The sequence below is a fragment of the Cyprinodon tularosa genome, unplaced genomic scaffold (genome assembly GCF_016077235.1).
Source record: "Cyprinodon tularosa strain WSP-4 unplaced genomic scaffold, ASM1607723v1 ctg189, whole genome shotgun sequence".
Lineage (NCBI taxonomy): Eukaryota > Metazoa > Chordata > Actinopteri > Cyprinodontiformes > Cyprinodontidae > Cyprinodon > Cyprinodon tularosa.
The window spans coordinates 172,174-185,425 of NW_024038669.1; the positions used below are offsets into that span (position 1 = coordinate 172,174).

The 13,252-nt window shown below is 41.1% G+C and overlaps 1 protein-coding gene across 1 annotated transcript in view; it reads left to right on the forward strand.

Moving 5' to 3' along the window:
- setbp1 (SET binding protein 1) overlaps positions 1 to 13,252 on the forward strand; it is a 53,557-nt gene that overhangs the window by 12,589 nt on the left and 27,716 nt on the right. The gene's annotated exons all lie outside the window — the stretch shown is intronic.

The following is a 13,252-nucleotide window of genomic DNA, read 5'->3' on the forward strand; positions in this document are numbered from 1 at the left end:
GATAAATCGTAAACTATCATACGTCTCGCAGGTTTAAGTTACGAAAACACTTCTGTCTAACTAAACATCTCAACCTGTAGCTTTTGCCATCCGCCACTCCAGCTACGTTTACAAGGAGTCAAAGTTTGCTGTAACTGAACCCACTGTGGCTGAGATCACACAGACACACACCCACTCAGACACACACATAGCAACTGAGAATAGGGCTGACTCAAGCAAGTGACAGCTGGTGTCTGCCCTCTCCATTTGTGGTCATACACTCAGAGACCCCTCCAGTCCCCTCTCCTCAACGCTTTCCTCTCCCTTTCCCTCCTTTAATCAGATCAGCCTTTGTGGGCCACAGCCTTCAACGCCCCAAACCTCCCCTTCCTCCCCTATCACCCTTCCCACACTATACGGTTTCTGGTGTGTGTGACACTGTGTATGTACAGGTCCTTGGGGGGAATCTAGTGTTTGCAGGGTATGTTGACCTACACGGTGCTGTGTGTGTGTCCAAACCTGACAGCCATCTCAGCGGCGCTGAGCGCGACAGGCCCAGCAGGACTAACGGTGTCATGTTGTCAACATGTTGCAGAGTCGTGTTCTGCTCTGTTGTTTGCGCTCTGACTCAAGTGGCTCACAAGGTAGAAGAGCTCCATGGTAGGTGTTTGAACAGGCTTCCTCTGGAATGGTCAGCTTTGAGGTCGTTCATAGGCGGACACGGTCGGCTCAGGGGGAACATTGGAATAAATGTTTATAAAGACGTTGTCACACTTCCTTTTAAACCTTTGCAACCCAAAATGTAAATGTCTTTATAAAGATTGATAGACCGACAGTAAGTGATGGATAAAGTAAAACTATACATGGTTGTCAAAATGTGGAGACTTGCAGTGCTGTAGAACTCGCTTCAGTTAAAAGCTGGGTTTGTTTAGCAGCATGTCTCTCATAAACTGAATATTCCTGCAGATTCTTAGCAAAATAGTTATATATAATAGTTATAATGGATAAGTCAGGTTGGATAGAAAGCATCTGTGAAGCTTGTTTTTAGGTATTTAGAGCCCAGTTTTAGGTCTGCACCCTAACCGGACCAGTCTTACATAATAATGAACATAAACCGGTTTATATTGTAGTCCCTTACAGATGTCTAGCCCCATGCATCTTTCCATCAACTCTGACCAGCCTGCATGTCCCTCTTAATGAAGCTCTTCCCAACATGTTTTACCTGAAAATGATGAAATATTTGTTGGGTTTATTTTAGAAATATTCCAAATCCAGTTGACTCTACTTGGTTATAATTAAAGATGTATTTTCCTTTAACTTCGACCATCTTCCAAACCCTTGCTTCAAGAAAAAAAAAAAATCCCACATTATTAAGCTGCCACCACTATGTTTCATATAGGTCATTATCTTTTTAGTTCCTAAAAAAACCCTTTTTCCTGCAAGCTGTAATTTTCTTCCTGGCCTTTTTTTTTTAATCAAAGCCTACATTTTTTGGTTGTTCAATCAGTCATCCAAGTTTGTCAAGTTTATATATCGCTGTCACATCCTCCTTAGATTTTCTGAGCTGACTGTAACTCTTTGCAATTAATAATTAGTTGAGAATCTTGGCCCAGATGGAAGGAAGCAGCGTTGTGTGTTCATGTTTATTAAACTTTTCAAACATTTGGAGCATATATTTGGAAATAAAGCAAAATGTGGTTTTATGATTTGAAGCTGGCAAAGAAACCTTATCCATATCCACAGCCAGAGTTCCTGCTGGTTTTCTGTTGGATGCATCACTAACCACACTGTAAACCTTCTGACCTGCCTGTGGGATTGTTCAGGGAAAAAGAAAAAAGCAAAAAGAAAAATGCATAACATGATAGAATTTCAGTGTTTATATCCATTAGTAAGCTGGGTGGGTCGAGCCTTGCCTTCTGAAGCCCGGACAGCCGCTCATAATCCACCACCATCAGCCCCCTAATTAGGAAGCCCACCGCTTAGCGATGATTGACAGCTTGTTGTCATAGTGACAGCACTGAAAAGCTTGTTTCTTCTGAGGTTTGTTGAGAGGAGGGGAGAACGTGTTGGTGTTGGTTCAGATCGGTTTCAAGCCTGCTTCCCCACAGCTCCGTCCCCCAATTACCCACACCCACCCAGCCCTTTGCCTCACGTCGCCCGCCTGCATCCAGTCATCACCTGCTACCCCAGGCTGGCTCATTGGAGAGGAACGGGTTAAAGAGACTCTCTCTGCCTCTCTCTCTCTCTCTGCATGCCTGGGTATGTGTGCGTTGAGGTTAAATACTCTCTTTGTTGTGTACGGGAGGCTGTGTGTCAGAAAGGGAGGGGAGGTGAGGTGGGGAGCAGATGGACAGCCTCTTCACTCGCTCTTGTATTGTGTCCACATCTACTCCTTTTTCCCGCTCACCCTCTTTATCTTTTTATCCATCTCTCTTTCCACACTTGTCCCTGCCATTTTTTTCTCCCCTCGCATCTTCCACTTTTTCCATCACTCTTTTTAGCCCCTACCAGATGGCAGCACGGGGCAGAGCGGCGAGAGAGCAGGGGAAGGAGTAGGGGAAAGGAGTAGGGGGTTGTGGAAAGAGGAGGAGAAAGGAGGTGGAGGTCAGGCATATGGAGAGCCTGGTTAAGGGGCCCCCTCAGAGGGAGTGTGTTTGTGCGGTGAATGGAGGGGGGGGTGGTACAATAGAAATCCATTAAGAAGGAGATTTGCCTCTAATAGACAGAGAAGAAGAGAGACAGCCAGCCTGATTAAAAGCTAAACATGTAGAAAGAGATGAAAATGCTGGCTTTTTTTGTTGTTATTTTATACGCTTCCGTACATAGTCAAAGAAAATGAGATAATTTAAATAAGATTATGTAATGGCTCAGATTTATTTCCCTAGCAGCAAATGAAAGGGTAGAAAAAATGCATTAGCAGAGAAGGAAACTGTACGCTTGGCTTTTTTTACCAGGAGCTCCCAAATAAAAAAAGTTTAAGAGCACAGAAAAAAAATAGGAGCACTATAAACTTTCTTAAATAGTGCATTCCTAAAATTTAAATTAACCTGGGTCATATTTTATGTTTTGTGAGGCTGCCTTTTTTTCAAATGTGGGTTTTTGATCACAATCGACAAACTACCTGCCTGCTTCTCTTTGTGATGATTAGAAATCATAATGTTGTCCTCAAACTCAAGCTAAGGGAAAAGTTTGATCAAATCTGATTAGAACCTATAAACTCACCATATGGTGTCCAGTCATAACAATGATGCATTATTAATTTCTAAGTTTCTAATTTTCTAAGATTTGTCTTTTCCTCTCATAAATAATATGTATATCAGAATAAATAATGTTAAAAATATAACGTTTAAACTTCATAGGTCTGTGCTGTCAGGGTTAGGCTTGTGTAAGGAACAGGGTTACACCTCAGTTAAGCTGAGGTGAGAGCGCAGGGAGGCTGCTGAGGGCCAGATTGTCCCAAACCCCAGCTGATCACTTCCAGCCTTAATTGCTTTTGAGGTGTTGGAAGGACGCGGCCTTCATGACAGGGTTCTAAACAGGATTTTTTATGAGCGCAGCAGGGTATTGATGCAGTCCCGTTATTTGCATATTGTTGGTCCATCAGCATTAGCAAGACTGAAAGGGATACTCCAAATACATAAAGAACTCAAGATAAACTTTATAAAACATTTTCTAGTGTTCCTGAAGGTTATTCTAACCTATACGGAAACAAAATTATATTTTATGTTATCTAATTAAAGGCAGTTAAAAAAAAAGGCAAAATATTATATTCATCCCACTTCATAATTTGGGGGGGAATCAGTTGAAGCTTTGCACGTGTGGCTCCTGTTAAAAGTAGAAACAGAGGAGAGTCCCTCTGACTGCAGGAATGGGCTGCAGCTGCGGTGTTTTGGAGGAGGGAGGGTCTCGCTCGCTCACTACTCACTGAAGACAGTAAACTCAGCGCTATCGGTGCATGTGTTGCTACCAAAGTCTGCAGCAAGAAGCAGTTGCTTGATTTTGTCGCTGAAAAAAAAAACAAGTCCGAAAAGTTGCAAAACGTAACGACGTTGCTGAGCTGGCTAAATGTGCTCACCTGCATCAGTGTCGTACACAGCACCTGTTGTTACATGACTTCATTTGGTGAACTACAGTAATCTGCTGCTTCTATCCGTAATCAAGACTCTTATTTTGAAGTAAGAGAGGAGAAAGTTGAACAACATATGAAGGACAAGACAATATTTTCCTTTAAACTAGGCTCTCGAATATCTCTGCCTCATTTGACCTTATTTCAAGTTTTGTCAGTATGACCCAGAATAGCCAACATATACACTATATTGCCAAAAGTATTTGCTCACCCATCCAAATTATTGGAATCAGGGGTTCCAATCACTTCCATGGCCACAGGTGTATAAATTCAAGCACCTAGGCATGCAGACTGTTTTTACAAACATTTGTGAAAGAATGGGTCGCTCTCAGGAGCTCAGTGAATTCCAGCGTGGAACTGTGATAGGATGCCACCTGTGCAACAAATCCAGTCGTGAAATTTCCTCGCTCCTAAATATTCCACAGTCAACTGTCAGCTGTATTATAAGAAAATGGAAGTGTTTGGGAACGACAGCAACTCAGCCACGAAGTGGTAGGCCACGTAAACTGACGGAGCGGGGTCAGCGGATGCTGACGCGCATAGTGCGAAGAGGTCGCCAACTTTCTGCAGAGTCAATCACTACAGACCTCCAAACTTCATGTGGCCTTCAGATTAGCTCAAGAACAGTGCGCAGAGAGCTTCATGGAATGGGTTTCCATGGTCGAGCAGCTGCATCCAAGCCATACATCACCAAGTGCAATGCAAAGCGTCGGATGCGGTGGTGTAAAGCACGCCGCCACTGGACTCTAGAGCAGTGGAGACGCGTTCTCTGGAGTGACGAATCGCGCTTCTCCATCTGGCAATCTGATGGACGGGTCTGGGTTTGGCGGTTGCCAGGAGAACGGTACTTGTCTGACTGCATTGTGCCAAGTGTAAAGTTTGGTGGAGGGGGGATTATGGTGTGAGGTTGTTTTTCAGGAGCTGGGCTTGGCCCCTTAGTTCCAGTGAAAGGAACTCTGAATGCTTCAGCATACCAAGACATTTTGGACAATTCCATGCTCCCAACTTTGTGGGAACAGTTTGGAGCTGGCCCCTTCCTCTTCCAACATGACTGTGCACCAGTGCACAAAGCAAGGTCCATAAAGACATGGATGACAGAGTCTGGTGTGGATGAACTTGACTGGCCTGCACAGAGTCCTGACCTCAACCCGATAGAACACCTTTGGGATGAATTAGAGCGGAGACTGAGAGCCAGGCCTTCTCGTCCAACATCAGTGTGCGACCTCACAAATGCGCTTCTGGAAGAATGGTCAAAAATTCCCATAAACACACTCCTAAACCTTGTGGACAGCCTTCCCAGAAGAGTTGAAGCTGTTCTAGCTGCAAAGGGTGGACCGACGTCATATTGAACCCTATGGATTAGGAACGGGATGTCACTTAAGCTCATATGTGAGTCAAGGCAGGTGAGCAAATACTTTTGGCAATATAGTGTAGCTTAGAACTGACTGGTTTTGGGCAACAGACGATTTCTTGGTGCCTTTTTTTTTTTGTAAAAATTTTAACAAAGGGGTTTGTTAAACCTGGAATTGAAAAGTCTACAGTGATTTAAATACTCTAAAATATAGTTTGCTCTTACTTATGGTAACTATAATGGTAGCATATTTCTCCCTAAATTAGGACTAAAATCTTAAGTTGTTGCCATGAAGCCAAGCTTGTGTGTAGTTCTCTGTGGTGAGCTGGATGCAGGGCTGGCGATTGCTATAGGCGAGCTAGGCAATTGCCTAGGGCGACAAATGTGTTGGGGGCGCCCTCTATACTTAGCGTCGCCCTTAGGCTTACTTCCCATTAATCATAGAATTAGAAAAAAAAGCGAATTAAACCGGTTATGAAGCGTCCGTCAGTTTGACTTAACCTTACGTATATATAAATAGCAAAATATGAACAAATAAATATACCACCGTTTTTTTATTTATTTTTTCACATTTAAGAGAAAATCGGAAAAGATTCTGATCACTTTTCCAGCGCCCTCCAACCCGGAAGTCGTGACGTCAATCACTGCAGCATGTCCACCAATATTTTGGAATGAAATTGTAAGCAAACAGATATTAAAAGTAAAACAAGTGAATTCTGACACTTAACTTTGCTCGCGACTCGAGGATGGCTGAACGGAAAAGACTCCCCTCTCCTCCTCCAGCTGCTGCCGCAGTCGGCCCGTCTTCATCATCCACTCAGAGTACCACTGGTAAGCGCACACAGACTTTGTAGCTTGTCCGGTCAGTTAAAAATATTAATTGTGACATCCGTCTTGTAATCGGAAGCATACAAGCTAGTTAGCTTGAAAAGTAAATAAAGTTTCAGACGTGCTGCGTGATGATGTGTTCAGATTGGCTCAGTAAAATGACAATTAGGTTATCATGATGCGTTCAAGTGTAACGTAAAGAAAACGGGAAATTTTGTTTTTGGCGAAAAACATGAGTAATACAGTTGTATATGCTCTATATATAATTAAACTACTGATGCCAACATTTATTAAAAATTACATTTAATTTAAAATACAATTATTTATTTGTTAAATATTTTCCTAATCACTAAAAACATGATGAAAAGTGACAGTAGACAATACATTAACCAACAATTGTCAAAATATATTCTAGTTAGTTTTATGTCATTTCCAAGTGGCCTATTACATTAGCCATGTTTATTGAAGGCTAGAAACGTTTTTGTTATGCTCACTTGTTAAGCAATAGAAGCAATACCAGTTCTGTTAATAAAATTTTGTTGCATCGTCTTTCCACCAAATAACAGAAAAGTATCGATAGTGGTATCGATAAAGACTCGGATCGATAAGGAGTATCGATAAAGGTATCGATATCAATAAATATTAACGATCCCCATCCCTAATGTTGACATCATTTTTTTCTCAGAATTATGTGCTATATTATTAGCTTGAGAATGGGTAGAAGATACTAATATAAATAAAATATTTTGTAGTGATTATCTGCATTGAGTATTCAAAAGGGATGTACAAATAATCATCAAAATATATGAAGTTATGGCTGTTCATCATAGAATATGTGAACAAAAAAAAAAAACAACTTCAAACTTTTAATTTTGTAATGGTATTCATAAAAGCACTTTTGTTTGTAGAGGGTTAATCCTTTCTTTAATCACTAATCAATGTCAGAAATCAGGGTAAATATACCTGATATATTTTATTTAGAGGAAAGTTTTGTTTATCTCATTTCTATTTATGTTCAAATGATTTAATTGAACTGGAAAAGAAAATTTAATTTAATGTTTATCAATTACTTTTTTATGTAGTCCTTGGTTGAAGAATTTCTTAAATTTATTATTTTTTATTGTTATTTGGTAATTTCTGAAATTGATTTATTTAATATTTGTTTAATGTGTGTTAAATTTGTTAATTGTCTGAAATAAATTCATTCAATGATTCAATCCAGTTTTTTAGTTATACTTTACCTAAGTGTCCTTACAGATGGTTAAAAGTGTTTTTGCACAGTCCTAACTTTGAGTGTGTAATAAATTATTTAAAATAAGAGGTACTGAAACCTATTCTGGTATTTGTCTATGCATCACTCCATGCTAAGTTACAGTTTTTTCTGAATGCTTAAACACAACCTTGATTCTTATAGCACAATTTCTAAAACTATTAATACTTATAGCAAATCCACTCACTGAGTTCACAAAACTATAAGAACAAACACTGCTTTGCACTCAATTTGCAATCTTGTAACACACACTTTGCACAACTGTAGGCACAATTCACCGCACAGCACTCTTTGTGGAACTGTAAACACAACTCAATGAAGCACTAAACAGATGCTGAAAACAGTACTGGTATTTCGCACGGCAAAAGTGAGGGGGGGGGGCGCAAAACTCAATCTCGCCTAGGGCAACCAAAGGGCTAGAACCGGCCCTGGCTGATGTATTCCTTCACCCCTAATATCTGTTATTCTGAATTTGCTAATATTTCACTCTGGTATACTTCAACATGCTATTTTCTTTTAACGTCCAATTTCCAAAGTTTTGTGCACTCTGCAGAGATTGCCAAAAGTAGAGCCTGACATCTCATTCTGATGTCAGACATTCATGTAATGATCACATTTGTTTGCTTGCTACTATTAATTATTCTATTAGTGAGAGGATTATAAAAGAGGGATTCTCACTCTGCTATCATCTTCGTAGCAGGCATCCATAACCAGAGGCGTCATAGAGCGAGCGTGCCGTGTCAGGGGACAGGGTTCACATTAATGCGGTATGATGGGCTCCCCTTCTCTGTCTCCATCTGACATCACACACATGCTGGACGTCCTCTCGCACGCGGCTCTTTGTCTGCCTCATGCCGTGTGCGCTCAGAAGATGAATGTGTGTGTTTTAATAGATCGGATCCCGGGTCAACCCGCGGAATCGCTCCTCCAGACATGGAGGAGGCTTACACAGCGGCCCACGCCGTTTGCAGGTTCAAGCCTTCACTTGGCAGAGGGTTTTGGTAACTTAAATGCATTTGCTGCTTTTTGCTCACGCAGGGAAAACACACACATACATACGCACACAAATCGTGTTGAGCGCTGATTGCAGTCAGAGGGAGTGTTTTCCTGGTTATCTGTCCAGTTCCCTGGACGTGCCAAATGTGGCTCTTAATCCATTTTGCTATCTGTGGGGAAAGATAAGCCAGAGCTTTTTCAGGAGTCCGGGCCAGGCTGTGTGTGTGTGTTGTTGTTGTTGATCTGCGTGTGTGTGTGTGTGTTGGTGGATGCATCCGAAAGCTTGGCGCTAAATACACACTTATCTTGTCTTGACAGCCCCTCCGCTTGGTGGTCCTGCAGACTGTGTGTGTGTGTGTGTTGCTTGGTGGTCTTCTCCCAGCAGTGTTTGGGATTATTATGTGTTAGTGAAGTGCATGCAGGGAAATTATTGCTGTCACAGTCGCAATGACAGATGTGTGTACGTGTGATACGTGCACGTGTGTGTGTGGGTTGTGCTGGGATGTTTGATGTGTGTGATTTTTTGTTTTTTTTGTTTTTCGCTCATTCCTGTCTGAGATGGCGGTTGGTGACCTGAGGGACTTGATGAGCTCATAAAAGCAGGAGCGTGTATGTCAGCTCGCCTGTGCGAGGCATCATGCTTTGCCCACAGAGAGCAATCTATGATTGATTTATGAATATGTATGAACATAAAATTGTCACCTCTGCCGGGGTCTGAACGAACTGTCGGATTGATTGTTCCTGTTGTCTGTCAGTTTGGTTGAAACACCTTTATTCTTGTTTTAACTTTTAACATTTTTTTTTGGGATGTGTGCTGAACAGGGAAAGCTTTAAGGGGCGTCTCCCTTTAGTGGTCGGGGGGGATGGTAGATGTGAATGTGTTTGTGTGCATGTGAGCTGGAAAGAAGGGGGGTGATTTAGCACCACGGAAACACCAGCTGTCCATCTGCGTCTGACCCCCACGTACACAGACACACACCCCCACACACATATCACTGCTAACCTCTGATCTGCTTCTCCATATCTCCCAAATCTTCAGAAAGTCCAGTCAAAACACAATCTGTTCATAAGTCTTCCGCCCGCCAAACACGTCCACATGGTCAGGTTTTCATCACCTGAAGATCCTGAAGGTCCACATAAACCGTGGTGACACGTTCTGCTTGTCTATATCATACATGTGGCAGTAGGAGATGCTCATTGTGTGATCACGTCACCTCATAAAGGCATTTCAAATTAATAGAAATATCAACTTTTCCATGAAATCAACATCAACATTTACTTTTTTTTTATTCTGATTAATTAACTAATATCACTTTTTTTTCTACTTTAAATATTTTTTGCAGCAGTAGGAATCGTCGCTCTAGTGTTGTAATTTAAAGACGGCTGTTGATGTTACACAATTTGAGAGTATGATGACCCCACAGGGCGTGGAGCCCCCACATATCAGTGATAAATGTCTGTGGAGTATGAGTAATTATAATCAATTCAAACATACTCACTCTGCCAGGCTGACTGAATGAGGTCTGCAGCAGAGCTCTAACGGCTTTGGATTTATAATGAATGAAGGAGCGAGTGTGTGGTTAGTAAATGTGAGCACACACACACAGGTCGTACAAAGAAGTGCTGGAGGGAAGCAGAAGAAGAGGTGAACTTTGACCCTGCTGGACATTCAAAAGCAGAAGTGATAGCTGTGCTTGAGCCTGCATGTGTGTGTGTGTGTGTGCTGCATTGTTGTTTGTACGATTGGGTCGGGGTTGAGACAACTGGAGTCTGGTCTTTGGTTTCTTACCCTCAGGGCTGGATTGGATGTCTGCCTCTGTGTGTGTTTGTGTGTATTGACCATTTGGTGGGAACTGTAGCTAATTTCTCAATCAGACACACACACACTCGCTTCTCACTCCGTCCCGAAAGGTCAAGGCCTATTCTTTCTCTATTGTTTCCGGGTCCCAGTGGGTCTCTCTCCCTCCTCAGGCAGATGTAGACACACCATAAAAGCGGGTCCTGCTTTAGGTACGTTTTAATAAAGACCTGAGGCACTTGCTTGCATTTAAAGAAATGCTAATGGCTCTGTGACAAATCGGCTTGCTGCGCGCGTTCTTAGACCTGTTGTGTTTACAGAAGTTTTCAGCCTGTCTGGAAGCATAGCACTGAATTTATTTAGAATGTTTCTGACATCTGCTTCGGCCTGATGGACGATCTGAAGGGGAGCCATGTTTAATGTTCTCTGTGGTCATAGATGATGTTGAGTCATACCGTCTTGAGCTTGCGGTCACGTCATCATCTTCATTGACTGTCTGGTTGGTCAGCGTGTGGGCGTCTGAGGAGTGTTGTGATGTGTGGAGCTCTAGCAGGAATTGGTTCAGAGAGAGGCTGTAGATTTAAAGGACAAGGAGAAGCAGGCGTTGAGTATCGACTTTCACTAAGTCTCACTACACGCGTTTGTCAGTGAAATCTGATGGCACCATCAGCTGTCTGGAGTGCGCCAGTGTGTCTCTCAGTGTGTGTGTTTCTAAAGAACTAAAAGAAGAGCCATTAAACTGACCAAAAAATGAGGATAAGGTCCTGAAATGGAATTGCCTTTAGAAACGCATACAAGTGTCATAATTAGGAATTAAGTATTATCTACATCAAATGAATGACCAAAAATGACATTAAAGGACATTTTCATAGAAAACTTTATAAAATAATAATAATTTTAGCTTTCTGTTTTTAGCTTGTTCCACTTGGATCATTATCCTTGTGTTATTTTTAGCCTGCAGAAGTCCTTTTAGAAATAGTTGATTCTAGGTCTCCCCAAAGGCTTTTAATCAGAATTTAGGTGCCTAAAGGATTTCAAGGGGCAGGTTTGGGCTAATTGGTGTTCTCCATGGTAACGCCTCGTTGAGATACCCAGCGATACCAGAGAACTTCAGATACAATTTTTTTTAGAAATCTTGTTTCTCCAAACTTCACCCCTTAATATTCAAATATGCAATCCTTGCTAAATCCGGCATCAAAGGAGCCCACAACATGATACCTTCTCCCCCTTGCTTTGCTGTTTGAAAGAACTTCTTAAAACAATTCCTTTTATTGCTGTTCCACCACTAGTTTTTAAAATGTATTTGGGCCTTTTTGTCTCTTTCATTTTGATCTCAAAGACCAAACGAGAAAAAGTAATTTCTGAAAACATGTATATTTTTTGTAGTATTTTATATTTGTGTAAATTTAATGTTGTTTTTTCTTTTTTTTTTTTTTTTATATTTTTGATCAATTTTCTCACGTTTTCATACAGCATTGACCTCCATTGATCGCAGTCAATCATGAAGCACTACATTTTATAGCTACATAATGCAGACCAATGGTCAGTTTGTTTTTGCTTATAGTTAATTTCTCTTAGTATCTCACAATTAGTTGGTGTCACTACCCGATCTGTTCCGGAAGCTTTATCCGTACCATCAGCTCATTTGTGCATGCACAACCTGATATACAGCTGGGTTTCCATAAATAATTTAATTATTGTAATATTACTTATTTCCATCTCACTAAAGAATGCTAATACATATCTTTAAAAAAAGGTTTAATGACTTTTCAGATGGGATAATCTTGATGCTTTTTAAAAAGTTAAACTGCTTGTCTGACGTCATCAACAGACATGCTTGGAACAGTCCTGCAAAATATGATCAAACCATGTTCATCTGCATTTAGTTGTTTCTTTCTTTAGATCATGCATTATATACCATAACGTTAACGTGAAAGGAAAACATTAATTTCAAAAAGATTAGATCTATGTTTAAATCCAAAGCCAAAATAGTTATCTCCAAGAAGTAGCTTAGGATCCCATTGCCGGTGCAGATTGGACACAAAGGACTGATTAAACAGAAAAGATTTAAAGCTAATCATTTTCTCAGGAAATGTATTATTAACCTTTGAAACATTCTATTTTCGTTTGCTTACTATGTTTGAGGAGAGAAAAATGTAATTTTGGGTCTTTTTTACAAAATAAAAACGAGGGCAACCTGGATGTATGTCAGGTTCCACATGCGTATGGATTGAGGGTACGGATTCTGCTTCTGGATTGGGTCGGGTAGTGACCCAGTTCAACCCAGTTGATTTTAGCTAACAGCTAATTTCCATTAGCATCTCACGATCCGTTGATTTTAGCTAAGAGCTAATTTCCCTTAGCATCTCTAGCCCTCATGATTTTTATAAGTTTGCAAAGTTTCAGATTATGGAGCATAATCTTCCTTTTCTCGGCAAATAAGCAACGAAAGATTGGGACTTTCAGGCTTGTTTTGCTCTGTCTGTTTGTTGTGTGTGTTTGTGTTTTTTTTTTTTTTTTTTTTAACATAGCCTCTGTTTAACTCTGAGCAGTTTTGCTTCTGGTGTCTTCTCCCCAGGCTCTCTAAAATAATCTCACTGTAGTTCTGCTGGGTATTTGTGGCCTGTCTCTTAAGTGTAGATGAATAGAAGTTGTCTGTCTGTGTGTCCTCATGTCTAAGTGTCTGTCCCTTGGCACAGCTTAGACTAAACAAACAGCAGTGTTTATGAAGCGGAGAAGAAGCCACAAGGGTTTTCTCTTTTTTGCTTCAATTCACCACCTAGACACAGTCTCACGTGCTCACGCACACAAACACACACACATGGAACTCCTCCTGCTCTTTGCTGCCCATTTCTGCTCCCTGTCTCTTATGGACCAAACCACTCAGTGAAATATTCCTCCACT